This window comes from Corvus brachyrhynchos, unplaced genomic scaffold (assembly GCF_000691975.1).
Source record: "Corvus brachyrhynchos isolate BGI_N302 unplaced genomic scaffold, ASM69197v1 scaffold14, whole genome shotgun sequence".
In the NCBI taxonomy this organism is placed as follows: domain Eukaryota; kingdom Metazoa; phylum Chordata; class Aves; order Passeriformes; family Corvidae; genus Corvus; species Corvus brachyrhynchos.
Window position 1 is genome coordinate 19206866 of NW_008239110.1, and position 10322 is coordinate 19217187.

The window sequence follows — 10322 nt, forward strand, 5'->3', positions numbered from 1 at the left end:
CAGTGTGACCCTGGGACCAAGGAGAAAAATGAGGTGCAGGGATGGAGAGAAAACCCTCTAAGAGTTCATGTGCACACAGGCATCAGCCAGACTGGTACAGAGTGGCATCTTTCTAACAGCAAAACCTTCACCACGTCACACTGAACTCAAGAAGCTCTGAGGTTCAGAGCAGGGGTTTGCATCACCAGGTGTCGCCATGGTGTGGTGGGAACCACCTGAGCACAGGCTCCTGGCCAGCTGCCATGCCATGGGAGCAGGGAAGTCTTGTCCCCAGGAGGGGACTAATGAGGTTGCAGAAGTAAGGGGAAGCACAGTTGCTCATCCAGTGGCTGTCACTTTCAAGTACAGATAAATAATGTTGAAACTCAGCATTGTTGACTGTTAGAGCAGATTTAATACAGCCACCACTTTCATATATCATCTGTAGGGACATGGTATTCCTGTACCCTCTCATTCAGCCTGTGTCTCTGATCACTCCTGGTGCCTGCTTAGAAAACCTTGGGTCATTCCTTTGGAGCTTCTGAAAATTTTCAGACAGGTTTTAACTTCTCACTTCCTATGCAGCAGTTTCATTTAGACCAAGGGGCTATTTCTTAAGATTATTTTTTTGAGATTATTTTTTCATAGATTTCACTGTTTCTGGGAACTCCAAGAAAATCACAGTGCAAACTGAAGTTTAAACAAAGTTGTTGTGTGCTATCATATGACTCACTTGAAAGCTTTCCTCTTAACCATTGCCACCTGTAATTATCTCAGAGCACACACAAGTATTACAGGATGTTCTTGATAATGTCAGAGTTTGGAAGTCTGCAGTGTATTTCTCCCTGCTCAGTATCTGTCAGATTTATTTTTCATTGGGCATGGCTCTGCGGCCTGTTGGAAGCACAAATCAGCCCAACAGAGCACCTGTGTGTGAACCACCACAAAGTACATCCACCCTGGGAAAGGAGTCTCTGCTGAGCTCTACCTTCCCAAACTGACTGAAACTCCTGCTGGGTGTTGTCCTTGATGACTGTATTTCTATCTGCTACTCCCTTTGGCCTGTGGCATTCAAGAAAACAAGAAGTGAAGCCACACATGTCCCACACACCAGAAGTGCCTGATGCACAGGAGTGCCCATGCGCTACCAGGAGCAACGTCAGGCACAGAGTCTGTGGTCAGTGTGGCTGTAAGGCTGCTAGTGCTGGGTAAAGATGATGCATAAACGTGCTCAGCTGATTATGGTTTAGCCAGAAAGTATTGAAGAGACATAACAGTATCCGTGCTGGCTGAGGTCCCTCCCTATCTGCAGGTTGGGTATGAACTGTCATGCCAGGGCTGGCCTTGAAACTAATGTAAAAGCAGAGCTGGCATAGATCCTATGTCACGTGCACTCATTTGACAGGAACATGAGCTGGGCTCCGGGCCAGTTTTGAATGCTGCCTGAACCGGGAACCAGCGCTGGTGTCACCGGTGTGGGACAATTTGGCTGCAGGTCGCAGAGGAAACATACCCTGAAATTAGGAGGGAAAGCTGAGATCACAGTATCTTCTGCTCTTACCAAGGGGCAGATGCAGTTAAAAATTAACATCTCTGTGATATAGCTGTGACCTGGCCCAACAGTATTACAGGCATTGTGCATTACATACTTTGTTGAATGTGTGTCTGAGAATAGCCACTCACCTGGCTATCTCCACAGGTATGACTAACCACTCCTCCCACCCACTTCCAACCTTAGGGACTCAGAGATAATTTAATGACAAGTTAGGCTCACAATTTCCTGGTATACTCATAGGCCACTTACTCTTGTATTTATGGGAGCAGCCCAATAATTCAGAAGTTATCAGTAATCTCTTGTACTGAATGGGCAGCTTGCTCCATAGGAGAGTAAGGACATGCATTTTACAAGGTCACTTAGTCCAAAATACCTCCCTTGAGAGCTGCCTGTGCATTGTAAAACTGCCAGTGCTGCCGGATCTGCTGCCTCAGTCTCGGGAAAGCAGGGTGGGACCAGTGGTGCCGGCGTGGCTGGCCATGCAGGGCATGGGCAGTCTGTCTCGCCATCACCTGCTGAGTAGTGCCAGACCCTGCCTGCACACACACTGCCCCCATGTACACACACACAGGGACATGCTGCTGTTCTACTGTTTGAAACTGTGGCTCCTTCTGTGAATGCTTCCTACACTTTGTCCTTGCTTTTATCTTGATCTGATTAACAAGCTGAGCTTCAGCAGTCACTTAACTTGCTTGAATTCATGTCTTAGTTTCAGTCCACTGAGAATGGCTCTTTCACAGGGAGCTCCCCTGCCTTCACTTAGCCAATTCTTCCCAAATCAAAAGTGGACCTGCTCTGGCTGAGCAGCGTCCCCATGCTGGGTTTATCTTTCACCCGTACAAAGTGCCAAGTTCAATGATCTCATTCCACCCACTCCCTTAGCTGTAAAGTGGCTCAGTTTTCCCATGGATATTTCACTTCAAAAGATGCTTGTTGAAGAGCCAATCAACCCTACAGTGCTCAAGGGTCACATTTCACTGAAGCATGTGACTCACCTACCACTGCCCCAAACAGGATATCTGATGGTGACTATCACTGTCTCGTTGCTTCTTCCACCACCAATGTCCACCTACTGCCTCATTTCTTACTGTGGAGGCCATTATGAAGGCACTTATGGCAGCAGGGAAGGGAGCACTGAAGCCCACTGGGCAGCACAGATGGACAATTAGCATGGGAAGACTCAACCAGAAAACATTGCTCTCTATTTCCTATTTCATGTGGTATGCATTTGGCTTCAAATTTGCATGCTAGCTAGTGTCCTTATCCTTGACTCCCCTCACTTCTCTGACCAGCCTCTTTAGTGTACTTCTAGCTAGTCCCACTGAAATTTCAGCAGTCCTGGGGCTAAAGTGAAGCAGGGCTGTCTGCATTCATGTTGGATTGGTGGAGTTCAGTCCGAATTCCCTACCAAAGGCTGATGGCCTGTCTATGAATGTTGGGTCTATATGTTCCCTTTGGACTTAAACTACTGACGCCTTCTTGCCATCGCTTCTTGATGGTTTTCTTTACTCTTGCAGACCCTGAGAAACTGTGTTTATTGTGTTTGTATTATCTCATTTGCAGCTGCAAGTGGATTTGTGTCATCAGTATATTTCATTGTCTCTCAGAAGTGTAGAGAGATGCCCAAATGTTCACAAAACCAACTTACAAGATATCAAAACCCAAACATTTACAACACAAGCTAAGAAATGGAAATAAAACTTGAGAGCAGGAACTTTTAGCTTGTCCCGAAGGGAAAACTTTGGACCACCTGCCATAACAAGAAGTGTTGGATACCTGCTCCTCTACTGGGAGCTCCTCTACTTCCAAGCACCTGGGATGTCAGAGGCAGCAGGCTTGAACATGACATCTCACAGACCAATGTGCCATTTCTCAGCTACAAAAGGACTGTTTTTTCAAGCAATTTGAGCAGAAGAAATAGCTTCATTTCATGCTGAGCAGAAAGCTCTTTTAAAAACATAAATGTGCAGACTAATAACAATTGTGCAAACAAACACTGACAAACTGCATCACAGCTGTGTGTTTATGATACTTAATTCCCCAAAGATTCAAGCTTGTGAAATATAATTGAACTCCTTTTGCATTCGGAAAAAAAATATTCAAACCCAGAGTCAAGAAGCCTTTCCTTAAATCTATTGCTTAATTTGGGTTGATCCCCAATTACAATTTTCCTAGGTCAGTATTAACTGCTTTAGTGTTCTTTTTAATAAGTATTGTGTGTTTGATTCCAAGTCTTCTGTCATTTAAAAAGCAATTTATGATGCCAGGAGATATAGGTGTGTTTACTTATTTCACAGAAGTGCTAGAATGATGCTTTAGCTGAGGACCATATGGAAAATACAAGAATATTGTTCATAATGACACTGAAGTTGAAGACTTCTGGCATGGTGTAGCTGGGGGAATTCTGTAATTGCCTGTCTCTCGTTAGACCACAGTCACACCAGTGATCCTAACAGCTGCATGGTGATGTGCAAGAAGCAAGGCTGTCAGAAATTCAGAAAAAGCAGTTCTCATAATGTTATACCAACTGTTACTCTATTAGGGCTGGGTTTAGAAAACCCAGTCCTCTGGGTAATGGTATTTTACTGCCTCAAGGATCAAACAGGATTTCTGAAGGGGTTGGGCCAAAAACAGGGGTAGCAGGAGGAGTCACAGGGGACTGTCACAGGGGTTTGAGTCGGGGCAGAGAGGTGAGTTAGGGAACTTCAATAGGGAGCAACTGGTCTCAAAGGACAAGAGCAATCTCTCCTCATGCCCTCCTGTTCCTGTCCATCTTCCCATGTCCAGAACACTTTGTCCCAGAGCAGCCTTGTCTGATGAGACACAGGGTCACCATCTTCTTCACACAACCATCCACCCCTCAGGGAAGCATCCCTTTCTCCCCCTCCCATTGGGACACCTCTGAGTAGCTGCCATTCCCACTGTGGAGGTGGAGAAAGGCATGGGCCAGGACAGAGCTCCAGAAAGCAGGAATCTGGAGCCCCCTGATGATGGAAATAGTTATGAGATGTGCTGCTCCCTTGTCACCTTCACTCTCCTCCCAGGCTGCTCACAGCAGCAGCACTGGGAGCAGAGACCTATGGGGGTGGGAAGGAGACATCCCTGCTCTGATCCCTGCAGGCAGGACAGCCTCCGCCCCTGCCACCTCTTTTGCTCCTTCACTGAGCCTGGTGAGGTGCCAGGGATGGCCCCATGCCCCACACCATGCTGTGCAGCTGTGATACCCTGTCTGAGCACAGCAGTAAGTACGTGATTGATATGTGTAATCTAGGAACTTATTAAGCAATCACACTCCCAAGACTTTACTGCAAAATTAAATGCTTGTAATTAACTACATATTAAAGTCTTGAAACAGGGCCAGTTCCAAACTGCAAACCTGCTTGCTACTTGCCAGTTTGCTTTCTCCTATGTTTTTTTCTTTCTTCCCTTTCGAATTCACAAGCTTTTTTTGAGCTGTACTTCACATGAAACCTACTTAACTTGCCTCTTCCTTCTTATCCAGGCATGAAGCAGCTCCCATTCCTGAAGAGCTGCTGGTCCAAAAAAAGCTTCTACACATGGGACAGAAGGAGTCAGTGTGTTTAAACCAACTCAGAAGTGGCCATGCCCAGGCTGAGAACAGCGAAATAGGTACCACCTCAGCCCCTGACAGGTGGCTTTGGGTGAAGTTACCCAGTATGTTGTGACAGCAAAGCCTACCTTCACCACCAGCAGAAATGCATGTTATGACGCAGCCTCAGTCCCCAGTTCACTCCATCCTCAGTTGTTTATCAAGTCCTCTGAATAGGATCTAGCCTTGTAATACCTATACTGTTTGCACAGCTTGTCTCAGGTAGGTCCTGCTACCTTTTCAGCAGGTATCAGTAGTTCAACTATGCAAAGGAAGTAACAAACCTAAGGCTTAGGCTGCAAACCCGTTTGGGATGGGGCTTGTTCTTTGCAGTCACACAGGGCTGCTCAACAGGAAGCTGAAGCCCTGGGAGCCATGGGCTTCCCAGTCTGGGTGGCTGAGGTGTCAGGCTGGGTAGAGACACAGGGATGACTGCAGATGGCATGTGCTGTACCTGTGCTGTGACATCCCAGAGCTGGCAAGGCTGGTCTGGCCAGCTCCATCCCTGGCTCTGCTGATAGACGTAGTTATCCTTCCAGACACCTCTTGGAGGAATTTTATAAAGTGGTTGGATGGGTGGGCTCAGGAAAATTCTCTGATCAGCATTTAAGAAAACCTGTGTGTTTTTCCTGAAGTGCCTAGCACACCCTCCAGGCTCTGTGCCAGTAGTTACAGGGCTGCCTGGACTCCTTTGCTCACTTCAGTAACCTGTTATCAGTGCACCCTTTGATAAGAGCGGCTCTACAAACCCCAAGCACACTGTGGGGTGACCTTGCCATCTCCTTGGGAAGTCAGATCAAAGTAACAGGACCCGAGGGACCACGGCACAGGTTCACAACAAGCCAAGCTGCCCAAGGACCAGCTCCTTCTCCCTGGGTAGCTCAAGCATCCTCATCCTGGCCCAAACAGTGCTCACACAGCGCCCCAGCAGCCCATGAGGCCAAATGCCAGTAGTACAGGAGCTCGGCATGTTCCTGCTCTTGGCAAAAGTCATGCCACCTCATGACTGCAGAAATGAAACCTTCAGAGGACAAACTCCAGAAACACGTCATGTCCTGTGCCATGGCAAAAGCTGAGGAGTAAGAACTGTGGACTGAGCTGTCTTTGTCACCAAGGGAGATATTCCTAGGTTGCACAATACTAGGTGGTAATTAATGTTCAAGGAAGAAATGAGTTCAAGCTGTGACTTTTGGATCTAGATGCAAATAATCTTAAACTAGAGGGCTTTGCCAAATATAGTGTGGTTATCATCTAAGAAAAATGTGTTAGTAGTATGTGAGCCAACCGTAAAGTACACTTTGTTTCTCTCAGTTATAAAATAAGTTCTCATGGTGCAAATAAATATCAGGTGCAAACATGAGCTTTTTGAAAGAACTTGAGCAGACTGAAAACAAGGTGCATAGGCTCCCTCTACAGTCAGTTCTTAGAGATCCAGGTCTCGGTGCTGACACAAGCTCCAGCTGCTATTAGCAGCTCTGGGTGTATAGATCTGCCATTAAGCACCGCTGTAGGCTCCTGCTCCACAGGTGGATATATATCCAGAGGTAACTAGATGTTACATGTTCAGCTTTTACATGGCTGACATCAGCCCAGGTGAAACATTACGCAAAACTACAAGACAGATGATCTTTCCATCACCACAGGGACACCCTGCTTCTTCCTAGCTTCCCTCTCCCAGCAGCTTGAGCCATGTGGTCCTGTGCTTTCCTTTGTGCTGAATTTTCCATAACCCTTCACTGAGCCCCTGCAACTGACTACTGCAGACAGCATCAGCCTCTGTCTACTTAGCAAGTTGACTCATTCATGGTGTACAGGACCAACAAGTGCCACGACAGGCTGTAGGAAAGGGGATGAGGCCCTTGCACCAAGAAACCAGACTGGCAAAGCCTGGCTGAAATACCTGCACCCCACTGAACAGGCAGTGCATCTCAGTGGTGCATGATTTGCTGTTTTTATGAATGTGACCAGTGACTCTCCATCACATTCCTCTGAATCAAGCATGTCCTGGTCGGGTACATGGTAGCATGGGATTATGACAGACAGTATGCTCAGAGCTCCCTGTTAAAAATCTGTGTGCTTAATACATTCACAGGAAACAGAGTTAAGAGAAGGTCCAAATACACAGCTAAGTACTGAACCAAAATAATCACTAAATGGCAAGGATGAGAGAATGACTCAGTAGAAAGAAATCAATGCAGGAGTGTTTAGTTGTGCAAGAAGGTTTGTAGGACAACATGTCAGGAAGCACCTGAATGGAAAAGTTCGTCTAAGGCACCTCTAGCAAACTGTTTTAGCCTAAATTCTCAAAGATCTGAAAACCATTTTCTCTGAAGATCTAACCTGCTAGATCTCTCTGCCTCAGTTTCTCAGTCTTCATGAGTGATTTAATGAGAAGATGCTTTCAGATCTTTGCATTGGGGCTGTTGTTTCACAGCCAACAGCTATTTATACAATCATTATCAGTATGCCTTTTATCTGTAATTTTTTTACAGGAGTAGGTTTGGCTTTGTTCACATTTCACCAACGTTTCGAGCCTACATCTAAAGCTCAGGAAGGTCAGAGTACAGGAACATTTATCTTTTGAACACTGACGCGTTTTAAAGCAGTCATGGTAATGCTTCACTACTGCAGGTGAAGGGATTACTGATTATATCCAGCAAACCTGTCACACTTGACACTATTGCATGAACCTGCCACTGCAGAGTGATATGGGTCTTCTGTCAGGGGCACAGATGCCCTCTGCTAACAGAGCTGCTCTGGCTTTTTTTCACTTTGCTCGTCTGGCTGAATTACCTGTTACATGCTGATTGATGCTGTGCTGCATCTGTGCTGATAAATGGGTAGGCTGGAGGCAATGGCTCACATCTGTATACACCATCTTTTCCCTCCTGACTACCAGAAACAGCCTGCCTGTCATCACCTCCCCAAACCTGCCTGGGTGTTGTGTGGTGCTAGCAGGAATCAGGCAAAACAGTACTGGGGACGGTGGTAAAGATTAAGCACCGTGGGCATGGGACAATACTTGAGCCCATACACAGTCATGTTCAGTTTTTCAGTACAGGGGTCACCCTGGCAAGCTCTCGTGCTGCCTCCATTCACATGCAGTCAGATCCACCAGAAGAACTGCATACATGCTCACTGCTTGCTCTGTCCCCCACAAAGTGGAAAAAAACATGCTAAAAACATCTTAAAGACGTCTTACTCAAGAGTCACCTGCCTTTATATTGGTGGGATGGACCACTCAGTTCCTCGAAGACTGGTGAGACCATACACAGGAGAGAGTCTGGTTAGGATTATTTGAGGGCAGCTTGGATGACAGTAGGGAAAACCTCTGGACTTTATGCAATATGTAAAGCTACTAGTGGTCACTCCCACTGTAGGACAACACTTTCCTTCCTGACGATAAAAGAGGATACTCGAGTGACAGTGGAGGTTTTCCAGAAGAAATAACATTAATCATAATCAGAGATACAACCTTCTACCAGCATAACTGGCATGTGAACCCCATACTGGCTGCTTTCTTCTTGCTTTCACCAGCATGAAATTACAGTAGGCAGAATCAGGAAAGGGAGTAAAGCAGATTTCTAGAGTTCATGCACTTCTTGTTTCACTTAATTCAGTTTTGGCTGAGATAGGCTTTAGATGGTAACCACTGCATCAATTATGTGCACTGCTGAGTAGTCTGTGTGCAGAAGGGTGCAAGGTTTAAAAACTGCTGGTGCAGTGAGCTCCTTGAGCATTAACAGGGGGAATAGTCTGTTCTTGCTTCTAATGAAACCAGATTGAACAGAGATATGTAAACTCTTCAGTTGTACACAGTCAAATGGCTGGTCTTTTCTTAGCTGCAAAAGATATTTATTGCAAAGGAGCAGTCCTGTTTGTGATTCATGAAATTTCCTAGGAATGCTGGTCACTGTAACTCAAGAGCATTTCTTTTTAATAGCCCTTTAAAATATTACATTACTTATCACCTCTGTTTTCCTCATTATTTAGTTTTGTGCTTCATAAAACTCAGAGAGCTCCCTGAGTGCTCCTCAGGGAAAAATTAACCCAGGGACAGCAGCCTGCTCAGAGGTTCCCTTCAGAAGCACTAACCAAGCTACAGAGTCTTTGTCTGGCTTAGAAAGATTTGCAGATGACAGAAAGATGGCAGAACATATTCAGGCAGAAATTGTTGCCCACAGATGTTTTTCGTCCACATCCACACTTTTGATGTTCAGCTGCATCATTCTTCCAGTCTTCCATCATTGAAGGAAATGGGGAATGACATGCAAGGACCTTATGCAACCATGGCCATGGGAACACAGCATTAATCACCCCCTCAAGTAAAGAAGGCTGAGGGTGTCTCCATTGCTTAATCACATGTTAGCATTGTCTAATAAATTCTCATTAAATAGCTGTTAAGCATTTATGAGATGGAGCTGCAGCTTGCAGCAGCCTCTGCCATCTGCTTCCCCAGGGTGCAAGGCAGGTCAGGAGGCAGAGGGCAGGATGGGCATGCAAGGGCTGGTGACCAGTCTCAGGGCCACTCTCAGTTCCCTGAGTGTGAGGCAGCTGCAGGTGAACCCCTGCAAGTTCCATTTGATCACCTCTGACTCAGAAGTCCCAACTCACACTGCAGTGACTGGTCTGCCTCCCATTTGAGGCACAACACTATTCTTTAACCACTAAGTGCCTCAAAGAAATCTGCCCTGTTGTGTTTTTGCTGTACTGTTTTCTTCTATTCCCTCAACAGAGCATACAAGCAGTCATCTATGTCCCTTGTAATTTTAAGGTTCTTCAGTTTATATGTATATGAGGAAGAGGATCATACTGCTTTCATAGTACTTAAGGCCTCTGAAAATACTGGACAGAGGAATTACCACCTGCCCAACACTGTGCACTGACAGATTCTCAGTGACAGACTGAAATGGCCATAAGCTAAGACTCCAGATCCTGCATTTCAAGTATGTCATATATAAAACAAATTAACAACAGAAGTCAAAAAGAAGAGCCGAAGTGTGTTTAGAAATGGCATTTAGGAAACAAAGGTTGAGATGCATGGCTTGACAATTGACAAAGTTAATTATTTGTTTGTGAGTTTAAGCAAACACTTCAGCTATTATTTAAGCATGCAGTGAAGTCCAAAGCCCTGGAAGCAACCGAGTTAGATACTTTCATGATCTGTGACACACAAAG